Genomic DNA, 13,063 nt, shown 5'->3' with positions numbered 1-13,063 from the left:
CTAATGCTATGCCATTGAAGACAGAGTTACTATGTATTAAAGATACAGATCAAAACGTGCAAATAGTGGCAGTGTGTTTCATCTCACAAAACGAACCAGCATTGTGTAACGCGGCTATAAATTGTGCAGCTCCTGGGTAATATTTATCGAATAGAAAAACTTATATAGGACTAGCACATACACGTATTTACAATGTCGGAAAGTAACATAATATATTCAGACAACCATGTGCATTACATTCAAAAAAGAATCCCCGAAGTTGCTCGTTGCATAGCAAGCGAACCAAACGACAATCGCGTAAGAAAGTAAGCTATTCAGAAAATATTATCGAGAAACAAGCACCGTGAAATAAGTGAACAAACAAATTTATGAAATTATAAGTAAATATGACTAGTAACGACAGAGAAATCCTAAATTATTACTGAGTATATAATCCGTTGGCGATTACGAATAGAGAGCCTATCACAAAAGTAGTCAAATTTTAAAATTTTTGTGGTAAGATCTTATGGGACCAAACTGGTTAGGTCATCGGTCCCTAAGCTTACGTACTACTTTATCTAACTTAAACTAACTTACGCTACAGACAACACACACACACACACACACACACACACACACACACACACACACACACACACACAGTAGGGAGGAGTCGAACCTCCGACGGGGCGAGCCGCGCGGACCGTGCGGCCACCCCCGCTGATGAACGTAAGTATGTCAGAGGTTTGGGGCAATAGCCAGAGGGACAAAACGTTCTTGCTGATCGATATTGTAACTACAAGTTACTGTGTGCTTGCAGCGGTCGTTTGGGGGAACCAAACGGTGCAAAGAGCCTGATAAGGTATCAGCTGATAAGAAGAGGAGACCACTGAAAGGGGGAATGATGTACGTACGGCAGCGTACATACATTAAACTACTACAATAATAATGGTCCGCACAATTATAAACCACTGAATGACTGCAAAGAACAGCTTTCACAAGGATTGAGCGCCGGAGACAGAACATTTGTTTAAAAAATAATACGACCTGCCACATATACGTCACGGACGACACATTCAAGGCTAACGTGTTCCGGAATGGGCTATGTTAGGATATTCCCCGGTTGCAGCGATAGATTCATATGAGGCAGCTGACGCTAGCACGACAGTGATAAGCAGACCCATGAGAACGGCAGTGGGTTAAAGCAAAGTGAAACGTACATTTTCATGCTACGGAAGTAACAATCAAAAGGTTTACTGTGGCCGTAATAGGTTAACAATCGATTTCAAAAAATACAGTCACAACTGAACACATAGCGTAGCCAATTATGTCATCTGTCATACCTGAACCTATCAACGGTAAGGTTAAGACGGCCAATCAGGCTAAGGAAGAAAAGTGCGGTATCAAACGTATAACGTGACGTAATTGATATCTAACAAGTGACATGTTACGTCAAATGGTCTTATCTTTAAAGGAGTAAGCCAATTACAGACCATCATTGTTGACCTACTTACGTCATAATTATGTAATGTACCTCGACGTGTTCAGAATGCGTGGGAGAATTGAAGCATTGCTATGTCGACTACGTGGACAGCTAGGATCGTCTGTTTCGAAGCGTGATAGCCGGGACTAACCTCATTATGTTGTCAGGGAACATAGTGTATGAAAATTTACTGACGACCTTTAATAAGCTGCTTTCTCTAGTACGATAGGAAAGTCTTGTCCTTACGGAGGCGTAGGACCGGAATTCACTGAAGGGAAAAAGATAACAACGAGATGTTTACATCTGAATTGCATCTGCATTTATGAGAAAGTGTAGGTGGAGTTAGAATGTAGCATGCTGGAAAGCGAAATGTGCTATCTGCTGCGTTTTCGTGGTTATATTTGCTGCAACTGAGTGTTCGACAGGCCACACGAGAACTATCTTCACACCCAACAGGGCAGCCAATATTGCTCGTGAAGTCTCCTCCTCAGCAAGGACGTGCACGTCTTAACTCGAGTGGAGAATCTGGAACCTTACAGTTATGCCGATTGTCTAACAGGTGTTTCAATCGGAGCCTGACAGATTGCGCTGTGAAAGTCACAGTTTCGACGGTAAATTTCTTACACATGGCGCTATGCAAGGCTGTTTAAGAAAAGTGTCGCACATTCCTACAGGAAGAAGTACTGCTGGAAACTAGAAAATGAGTTCCAGTAATATGGCCGGAAGGTAATACTTGTGGGAATATGGAACAAATCTGTCCTCTCATTCGCATCTGTCTATTACTTAGAAGCAGACACTATAGCCAGTACCACATTTGGTTACCACGCATCCTGACACACCCTTCAGACCGTCTCCTCACTGAACCAAGCACACTTTCCGAAGCACTTGGCTCCTTTCGGATTGCGTCACATGCACTGGCACACGCTCCTGTAACGTCCGCACATTTTCGCGTTGGGTGTACATCAATTAATGTATTAAATTTTTTAATGTTCCCCTAGCAAGATATTCAGCGTATTCTGGTTCGGTGAACGGAGAGGTCTGGATATCGGATGTCGACGAGCAATTCAGCGCGCATGGCACGTTGCTACTGTCGCACGTGCCGCAGAAAATAGGGTGGTGTCCCGTCTCCTGTAAACCACAATCGATGTCTTTCGGCAGACGTATCGCTTTTCAATAACGCATGTAATTCATTGCTCAGAAATCGGTGATACACAGCACCTGTTAATCTGCCTGATAAAGTGTATAGCCCTATGAATCAGTCACCGTTGATTCCTGACCGTATCCTGATAGGCGATTTTGATGTCTCGTCTTCATTATTACTCGAGGATTTTCATCTAGCCATACGTGCGTATTGTGGTAATTTATTGTGCTACCTCTTGTGACAGCCTGCTCCTCCAAATACTACACATTACTTGACACATGTAAAACGACCCTTTTCTCAACAGGGTTTTGGTTTCCGGAAGTACAATTATAAGAAGTTGTTGATTCTATAGATACTTAGTTACTAAAATCGAAAAAATTCGTGGTTTCGAGCTACGCCGAAAGGACATTCTTGTTCCTGCGTTGTTGCTGCTAGTACTGTTTTCTGCTGCGGTAGTGGTGGACGGTAATGAATAACTCAGTATTGTTAAACTTAAGACGTGACACGAATCATTTTCTAAAACAAGAGTCAGCAGAGGCTGGTTTACTCGCTTATTCGAAGCGAGACGTCGAGTAACTTACATCCTCGTTAAGGAAGGAGCTCAGCTGTTTACTAATTTTCATTTCTCTTTATATCAAAATATATTCCTCTACAAGCTACAGTACACATATAACGGAAGGTACTTTGCATAGTTCTTAATCACTCCTCTTTCTGCATCACACACAAATTATACGGAAGGAAAGTATGTAGCCCCCGTTCGAGTTCGAGTCTGTTACTTTATAACTAAGGTACTAGCGTTGATGCGATGGGGCCAAAAGAATTGTGATCCACTCTACCGATACTACTGGTTTACTGAGTATATTTCCTGAACTGCATTGATTTTCTACCGAGCGAGGTGACGCTGCAGTTAAGAAACTATACACTGAGGTGACAGGAGCCTTGGGATATCTCCTAATATCGTGTCCAACGAGCTTTTACCTGGCGTAGTGGACGAGGAATCGTCTCAACAAGTCGCTGGAAGTGCAGAAATAATGAGCTATGCTGCCTCCATTGCCACACGTCGTTGCGAAGTTATAGTCGGTGCAATGATATCCCATAAATGTTCGATGGGAATCATGCTGGCGATCTGGGTGGCCAAATCATTCGCTTTAACTGTCCAGAATGTTCGTCAAACCAATTGTGAACGATTGTGGCACACTGACATGGCGCATTTTCATCCATAAAAATTTCATCGTTGTTCGGGAATATGAAGCCTATGAATGACTGCAGATCACCTCCGAGTAGTCGAATATGACCACTTTCAGTCAATGATCAGTTCAGTTGGACTAGAGGACTTCCCTGTAAACAGATTATACACTTTTATGGAGCCGCCACCACCTTGTAAGTTGCCTTCCTGACAACTTGGGTCTATGGCTTCGCGGCTACCACCAGCTCACCTGGCCACGGTTTTCTAGTCGTCTAGCGTCCAACCGATATAATCACGAGTCAGGGAGAGGCGCTGCAGACGATACCGTCGTGTTAGCAAAGGCACTTGCGTGGGTCATCTGCTGACTCAGCCCATTAACACCAAATTTCGCCGCACGTTCGTTTCTGAGATTGTTTCAAGCAGTGTTGCTTGTCTCTTAGCATTGACAACTCTACGTAAACGCCGCTGATCATGGTCGTTACGGGAACGCTCTAGGCCACTGCTTTGTCGGTGGTGAGAGGCAATGCCTGAAATTTGGTATTCTCTGTATACTATTGACACTGTCGATTTCGGAATATTGCTTTTCCTAACGATTTCCGAAATGGAAAGTCGCATGCGCCTAGCTCCAACTACCATTACGTGTTTAAAGTCTATTATTTCCCATCGTGCTGCCACAATCACGACGGAGACCATTTTGCTTGAATCATCTGAGCATAAATGACATCTCCGCTAATTCAGAGCCCTTTTGTACCTTTTGGACACGATACTACCGGCACCTGTATGCGTGCATATTACCAACCCACGACTTTTGTCACTTCATTGTATTTGGATGTGGGAGAGAAGCAGCACAAATTCATATGCCGTCACGTATGTTTAGATTTTATGCAGTTTCTATAAATTAATTTCCGCAAATACCAGGGGAGTTTATTTGGAAAGGATGCATCTGAATACCATTCCCGCCTTTGTCCTGTTCTCCATCTCTTATGATCTAGACCTTGTCCTTGGCGAAATGTAAATCCCAGTATGCCTTCTTTGTTTTCCTTCTTGTTCTTTAATCTGGCATGAAGAGGCGCAAGGACCAACAAATTACTTACTCAGAAGTATTATTTATGGATTCTCGGTTAATGGTCTAACACTGATCACATCTTGAATTGGAATTGACATACAACAGATGTTCTCAAATGGTTTAGTTCAGTAACGTTACTTGTCCTACAAGTAATTCATAATTTTGGTGATGAAATCATTTAGCGTACGTCCATTCACTGGTTCCATATAGAATAATTTTCTGATTCCACACAAAGAACTGCGTACAAACCTACTCTATGGATAACGTGTGAAATACTTCATTGAACTTCAGGTAGGGGACTGTTTAAAAAGTGAGCTATACTAACAGCTATACTAACAGAGACATGCACCATCAGAAAGAAGGAGAAAAAATACTTAGAGAGCTTTGAAATGTCGTGCTGGAGGAGAATGGAAAAGATCAAGTGGACAGATCGCATAAAAAATGACGATGTACTGCGAAGAGTAGGAAAGAAGAGAAGTATTGGTTCAAATGGCTCTGAGCACTATCCGACTTAACTGCTGAGGTCATCAATCGCCTAGAACTTAGAACTAATTAAACCTAACTAACCTAAGGACATCACACACATCCATGCCCGATTCAGGATTCGAACCTGCGACCGTAGCGGTCGCTCTGTTCCAGACTGCAGCGCCTAGAACCTTACGGCCCCTCCGGCCGGCAAGAGAAGTATTCTGCGTACAATTCTTGAGAGAAAGGCCAACTGGATTGGACATGTACTTAGACACGAGGGACTCATACATGATGTCATCGAAGGGAAACTCAGAGGAAACGACGGGCGAGGAAGAAGAATTCAACATCTGGAAGACATGAAAGATGGAAAGAGATACAACATACTGAAGGAAGAAGCTGAAGACAGGGAACAGTGGAATCAGAAATTCTCGGTACGAAGACATGGACCTGCCACTAGGCAGAATACTACACAATAATAATACTAACTGCAACCTTACAATATATAATAGCCTGTATGAAATTCGTTGCGAAGAGTCGGAACAATTCCAAAATAATTGTATGAGGGGCAATCAAAAAGTTTTCCTTCGAAGGCCGTATAGTCCAGTATCAATATGCCAATCAGGGAAAATCGCCGTCAGCACTGAGGCAATCATCCTACCGACACAGCAGGTTGAAGATCCCCATTTGGTAAAACACAGTGACCCGTTGTCTGAAGAAGCCCTTAACTGCCTGCTACATGTCCTCGTCAGACAGGAATCGTCGACCCTTCAGGGCCTTTTTTAAGGGACCGAAGGCTTGATAATCGCATGGCAACAGGTTAGGAGGTCTCTCACTAGAGTCGGCGTAACTTCTGGCTCACGACATTTTTTATATGGCGACGCGCGTTATCATGAAGCAGAGCATCCCTTGGCGCGTTAATCCATAACCTGTGGTTATCGACAGGCATGCTGCCCCATACACATTCTGTATTCTTTTCCTTCGTAGGTACAGAAAATAATAACAGCCTGTTGGTGCTGTTTGAAAGCATCTGCTAACAACTTTGCTACAGTTCACGTTTCTGCATTTTCCGTACGCACGTCGGAAAGATGCAAATATCACACTAAACCCTTGTCGACATGTCGGTGTTCATATATCCGCATTGTAGTCACGCTACGTCGCATGTAACTGCAGCAACGCCCTGAAACGGAAAATAATTGCTCGAACATTATAGGCCTCATAAATATAACACTAGCAACAAAACAAGCCTCCTGAATTTTTTTACCATCAGTCTTCTGATAGATTTGACGCGACCTGATGCGAATTCCTCTCCCGTGCCAACCTATTCATCTCAGATTAGCACTTGCAACCTACGTCCTCAGTTATTTGCTGGATCTATTCCAATATCTGATTTTCCCTACAGTTTTTACCCTCTACAGCTCCCTGTAGTTCCACGTAAGCTTTCTGGTGTCTCAACATATGTCCTGTCATCCTTTTCCTTCGTCTTGTCATAGCTTCCATATATTCCGTCCCTCGCCGATTCTGCGGAGAACCTCCTCATTCCTTACCTTCTCAGTCCACCTAATTTTCAGCAGTGATCTGTAGTACCACATCTCAGGTGCTTCTATTTCCTTCTGTTCGGCTTTTCCCACAGTCCTTCTTTCATTACAGTACCATGCTGTCGTCCAAACGTACATTCTCAGAAATTTCTTCCTCAAATTAGGGCCTATGATTATATTAGTAGACTTCTCTAGGCCGGGAATGCCCTTTTTGCCAGTGATAGTCTGCTTTTTTGTCCTCCTCATCCGTCAGTCATGGACTGTTTTGTTTCCTCGGTATCAGAACTCCTTAACGTCGTCTGCCGCGTGATCACCAATCCTGATAACCTTCTCGCTGTTCTTGTTTCTGCTTTCTTCGATTTACTCTCAACAATGCATATTTGAGATCCGTATCAAGTGAGAGCACATATTTGTTTGCTGCGTTGTTTCCGCATGCTATACTGGCTATATAATGGCTCTGAGCACTATTGGACTTAACTTCTGGGGTCATCAGTCCCCTAGAACTTAGAACTACTTAAACCTAACTATCCTAAGGATATCACACACATCCATGCCCGAGGCAGGATTCGAACCTGCGACCGTAGCGGTTGCGCGGTTCCAGACTGAAGCGCCTAGAACCACTCGGCCACACCGGTCGGCATGCTATACTGATTCCTTTTTTCTTTTCGTAGGTCTAAATCAGTGTGTTTGGTAACTTAGATGCCTTAATAAAGATGGTAACACTCAGTGTTTAGCTGATGAGCAACACAAAGAACTAGTCATCAATGAAACGAAAAAAAAATTGAAGTTTGCAGCTTTGGCTGATTCAGTGTCAAAAGTTCAAAGAACAAAATAGTGCATCTACCAAAGTAATTATAGCTGCTGAATAAGATGAATACTGTAATGAGCACGGGACATGTTCCGTACTTATTACAATGTTCATCCTATTCTGCAGATCCTGTAATTGCCGGCCGCGGTGGTCTCGCGGTTAAGGCGCTCAGTCCGGACCCGCGCGACTGCTACGGTCGCAGGTTCGAATCCTGCCTCGGGCATGGATGTGTGTGATGTCCTTAGTTTAGTTAGGTTTAAGTAGTTCTAAGTTCTAGGGAACTGATGACCACAGATGTTAAGTCCCATAGTGCTCAGAGGCATTTGAACCATTTTTAGATCCTGTAATTCTTCTTCACTTTCACTAAGGATAACAATTTCATCAGCGAGTCTTATCACTGACGTATTTTCACCTTGAATTTTAATTCCATTTTGAACCTGCAACGAATACAGCCCCAAAAACCTTTGTTCACCTCCCTTCTGAATAAAGGAAGTAACGGATAATGAAAATTTAAAAAAATGAAATCATCTACGCCTGGTGATCCTTGCTTGCCAAATGAACTTCTGAACAGATAGTATCTGTAGATCCTTGTGTTAAATTTATCACATTTTGTTGCAGATAAATATTTTTAAAAACTTTAATTTTATATATGTGTTGTCACGTTGTAACAGAGGAAATATATCTCATTTGTAAGCCAAGTAACACGCGCTACATCATTCTTGTCGCAAATACGATCCACAGAACACCAAAAAATACATTAGTATATAAACAAATAAAAAATAAAACTATCGGAGTTGGTACAAACGGTATGTACTTAAAATTGATCGTGATTTGATATAAGGCTAAATTAGTAATCTAGACCCAGCACGTAGATAACGCGTATTACATCGCTGAAGTTAAAAACTTCATTTAAATCTATTGTGGATGATCAGCGCCCAGCTGTGACCTCAGCATTTTGTGTGTATGCAAGCAAAAGTGACTTCCGAGCTACAGCCATTCTCTGCTACAAAATGTTATGTTGCTGACAGAGACTATTACAACAGTGGGAGTCGCGTGAAGTACACCTGTAGTCACAATCATTTGCATATCAGGAGCAGGTCACCTAAAATATCTCTCCATGTTTTACCACGTTATATATTCCACTGACGCAAAAGTCAAGCAGTCAAGCTCCGTGGAATTACATCACTGCAGCCAGCAACTAATAAACACATTCGTTATACAACATACTATCCGGTCGTATTAACGGTTGTGTCGACACAGATAAATCAAAGATGCAAACGTCTGCGTAAAAGCAAAAAGAAAACAATTTTATCAACATCGAGTTCCATTATAATGTACCAAAGAGCTTGTTCATTAACTAGTTGATAGAATCAAGCACTTTAAAGCCATCTTGACCACAAAATAGATTCTTTCGACAGATATAGGACAGCCTAAATCCTATCAGTATAAGGATGTAGTTAGTATAGATAACTGCATACCACAATCCGCAGGCAAGTAACAAGAATCTTATCATGGACGAGCAGGAGAATAAATTGGTGGCTTTAGAAAGATGTCTACTCACATATACCCACTAACACAATTCATCTTTACCATATTACACTCATGGTGTTTATTTTACTAACGGCACTATAATTACTTTGGTAGATGCCTTATCTTGTTGTTTGTACTTTTGACAATGAAATAGCCAAAGTGACAAACTTCAATTTTCTTTCGTTTCATTGATGACTAGTTCTCTGTATAGTTCATCAGCGAAACACTGAGTGGTACTATCTCTGTTAAAGTATCTGAGTTACGAAACACACTGTTGTAGACCTACGAGCAGAACAAGGGAATCAGTATAGCATACGGAAACCATGCAGAAAAAAAAGTGCTATCACTTGATACGGATCTCAAATATGCATTGTTGTTACAACCCTTAATTTAGTTACCGGCATCCAGCATTCACATATACCTGTTCCACTACCTTCATTTTATGAAACTGGACGTTCTTTGATGACAATCTGTCCATCCCTCCTAGATAGCGTGTTATGTCTCGTGGCTAAGGGTTTTGCGTACAGTCTGCGTTATTACTCGTGTCTACTTACGACTGTGGCTGTTTATTTTTCTCGCCTATTTGCTAAATCCTTGATAACTGTTTGACATTAACAGTTTTGTTACTTAGTTATCTGCTTCTGCTGCTGTCCATTTACATGCTTACTATGTTTAGATCGGCCTGCACAAATTTATAGGTATCCTCGTACGTATGAACTACTGTAACAAGTTATATAAACTAAAATCATGTCAGTTGTTCACAAGGAAATTGCTAAACGTATATCACTTGATTCTGTAACCGAGCATATATGATACTGCTTCATTTTGTACGATAAACGAGTTCATATTTCTCCCCTTTTTTCCCAAATATTCTCATTGTTATCAGAAAAACTGGTTAGTGCCCTTAGCTAATAACATATCAGACAGTTAATCTTCCACATCTATATTTTACTTGTTTATTTATTTGAGCATCCTTAAAATAAATAAAATGTAGCTGTGGTACAATTATTTCCTGTAAAATTTATGATTTCGTGTTAAAGAAAAATATTCCAAACTTCATAGTTGAATGAAGTGATATCTTCACTGCTTAGCGGTCCTTGAAATATTTGCTGCGGTCCGCATCATGATAGCCAGGGACACCTCCAGATCTATTGTTTTTTATTTTTTATTTTACACGTCTAGTTCCGTAGGACCAAATTGAGGAGCTGATCTCCAAGGTCATGGAACGTGTCGGTACATGAAATTACGACATAAAAGTAACAACAAATAAAATAAAATGTTTATGAACCCATAAAAAGAAAAGCCATACGTTTATGTAATCGCAATCAACACCGTAACACAAGAATGAGCTTAATTTTTCAAGGAACTCCTCGACAGAGTAGAGGGAGTGGCCCATGAAGCAACTCTTCAGTTCCGATTTGAAAGCACGTGGATTACTGCTAAGATTTTTGAATTCTTGTGGTAGCTTATTGAAAATGGATGTAGCAGTACACTGCTCACCTCTCTGCACTATAGTCAAGGAAGTGCGATCCAAACGCAGATTGGATTTCTGACTAGTATTAACTGAGTGAGGGCTGCATATTTTTGGGAGTAATCTGATACTGTTAATAAGAAACGACAGTAAAGAACGTATATATTGAGAGGCCAATGTCAGAATACCGAGACTAATGAACAGTGGTCGACAAGACGTTCGCGAACTTACACCCCTTATTTCTCGAAGCGCCAGTTTCTGAGCCAAAAATATCCTTTGAGAATGGAAAGAGTTACCGCAGAGTATAATACCATACGTTACAAGGGAATGAAAACAAGCGATGTAGACTACTTTTAGTGTCGAACTATCACTTACTCCAATACCGTTCGAACAGTAAAAATGGCAGCATTAAGTCTTCGAACAAGATCTGATTGTCGGTTTTCCACGACGGTTTACTATCTATCTGAACACGAAGAAATAAGAACTGCTCACTTTCACGAATCTATACGCCCATTCTGTGACATTAAAACGTCGGTTTTGTTGAATTGTGTGTTAGAAAGTATAAAAGCTAAGTCTGACTGTGAGTTACCGTTAGTTTATTTTCTACACATCATGAACGTATGTCATGAACTGCAGTATTTGAAACAGAGGCAATGTTGCACACAACATCCGTAACTACCAAGCTAGAGTGATCAGAAAACAGAAATATTTTAGAAATACCTGTAATATTAGAGGGCATATCATTTATGTAAATAAGGAACATGAGTAGTTCTTGCACAGATCCCTGTGGCACAACCCCTTTTGACTGTGCCCCAATCAGACCCTATATCATAGCCAATCTGAAAACTGTGATTAATGACCTTTTGGTGTCTGTTGTTCAAGTAAGATGTGAACCAATTGTGAGCTGCTATAATGGTAAAGCTTCTGGAGAAATATTTTGTGAGCATAACAATCAAATGCCTTAGTTAAATAAAAAAAAGATGCCTACCGTTCGAAACCTTTTGTTTAATCCATCCAGTACCTCACAGAGAAAAGATAATATAGCATTCTAAGATTATAAGCCACTTCTAAAACTGAACTGTACATTTGATAGCAAATTATGTGGAATAAAATGATCAATTATCCTTACACACATCGCCTTTCCAATAACTTTAACAAACACTGATGGCGTAGAAATAGGTGTAAAATTGTCTGCATTAACTCTTTCTCCATTCTTACAAAGTGGTTTTGCTACTATGTTAATCGTTCAGGAAACTGACCATTGTTAAAGGAAAAATTGCAAATAAGGCTAAGTACGGGGCTAACAAGTGCAGCACAGTACTTTATTATTCTGATAAGCATTCCAGCAATACTCAGAAAATGATTGCTAAATATCAGACTTAACAGTAACAGAAATATTTTTATTACGAACTGACTTTATATCGTCGACCTTGTGCTGCTGACCAGACGCTTCCTTCATAACTTACCATATGGTTTCAATCTCATCCTGTGAATTAGCTATTCCATTTCCATACCACAGACTCTTTGCCTTCGGAATAACGTTTTCAAGCACTTTACAGTGCTTTATGTAATTGCCTACAGTAGCTTGATTCTGACCACTTCTAACATTTTGATATAATTCCCACTTTGTTGATATCCTTATCCCACTAGTCATCCATCCAAGCTGCCTTTTACTGCTAGTACCCTGTTTAGAACGCTCTATGGAAAGCAACTTTCAAATAGCTTCAAAAATATGTTAAAGAAAGCATTATATTTGTCATTTATGTTATCAGCGCTATAAGCATCCTGCCACTCTTGTTCCTTAACGAGGTTTAAAAACTCTCTATTGAAGTTGGATCAGCTTTCCAACATAGATTGTAATTATATAAAAATTTGTTTGAGTATAAAAACCTTTTAGTGTTAAAATTGGTGCGTCATGATTTGAAAAACCATTCTCCCTTTTACTAATAGAACGCCCATCTAGGAATGAAGAATGAATAAAATTATTGTCTATGGCTGTGTTACTGTTTCCCTGTAACCCGGTTGGAAAAAAAAACTGTCTGCACCAGGTCACATGAATTTAGATTTTCCAACATCCTTTTCCTTACACAGACACACACAAAATTAATATTGAAGTCAGCACATACAACTAATTTTTGATACTTCCTATAACGTGAACCAAGACCCCTCTCTAGCTTGAGCAGAAATGTTCTGAAGTCAGAGTTTGGGGACCTATAAATAACAACAGTTAATAGTCTAGTTTCCCCAAATTCAAGTGACCCTGCACAACATTCAAATACCTCCTCTGAGAGTGACCTCCTCTGAAAGTGACACCTCTGTTAAAGGGACTTCCTTTAAGCCGGTATGCCTATCAGCTGACTTCAATCTAAAAAAGGTGCAGCTTTAACACCAACTAC

The 13,063-nt window shown here is 40.7% G+C and overlaps 1 protein-coding gene across 1 annotated transcript in view; it reads right to left on the bottom strand.

Annotated features, from left to right (window-relative positions):
- The window catches only part of LOC126455595 (cholinesterase 1-like), a 120,944-nt gene that overhangs the window by 20,910 nt on the left and 86,971 nt on the right, over nucleotides 1–13,063 (bottom strand). The window lies entirely within an intron of this gene.

Source organism: Schistocerca serialis, chromosome 2, assembly GCF_023864345.2.
Source record: "Schistocerca serialis cubense isolate TAMUIC-IGC-003099 chromosome 2, iqSchSeri2.2, whole genome shotgun sequence".
Lineage (NCBI taxonomy): Eukaryota > Metazoa > Arthropoda > Insecta > Orthoptera > Acrididae > Schistocerca > Schistocerca serialis.
Note: the sequence above shows the minus strand (reverse complement) of the source record. Positions and strands in the feature narration are given on the sequence as shown.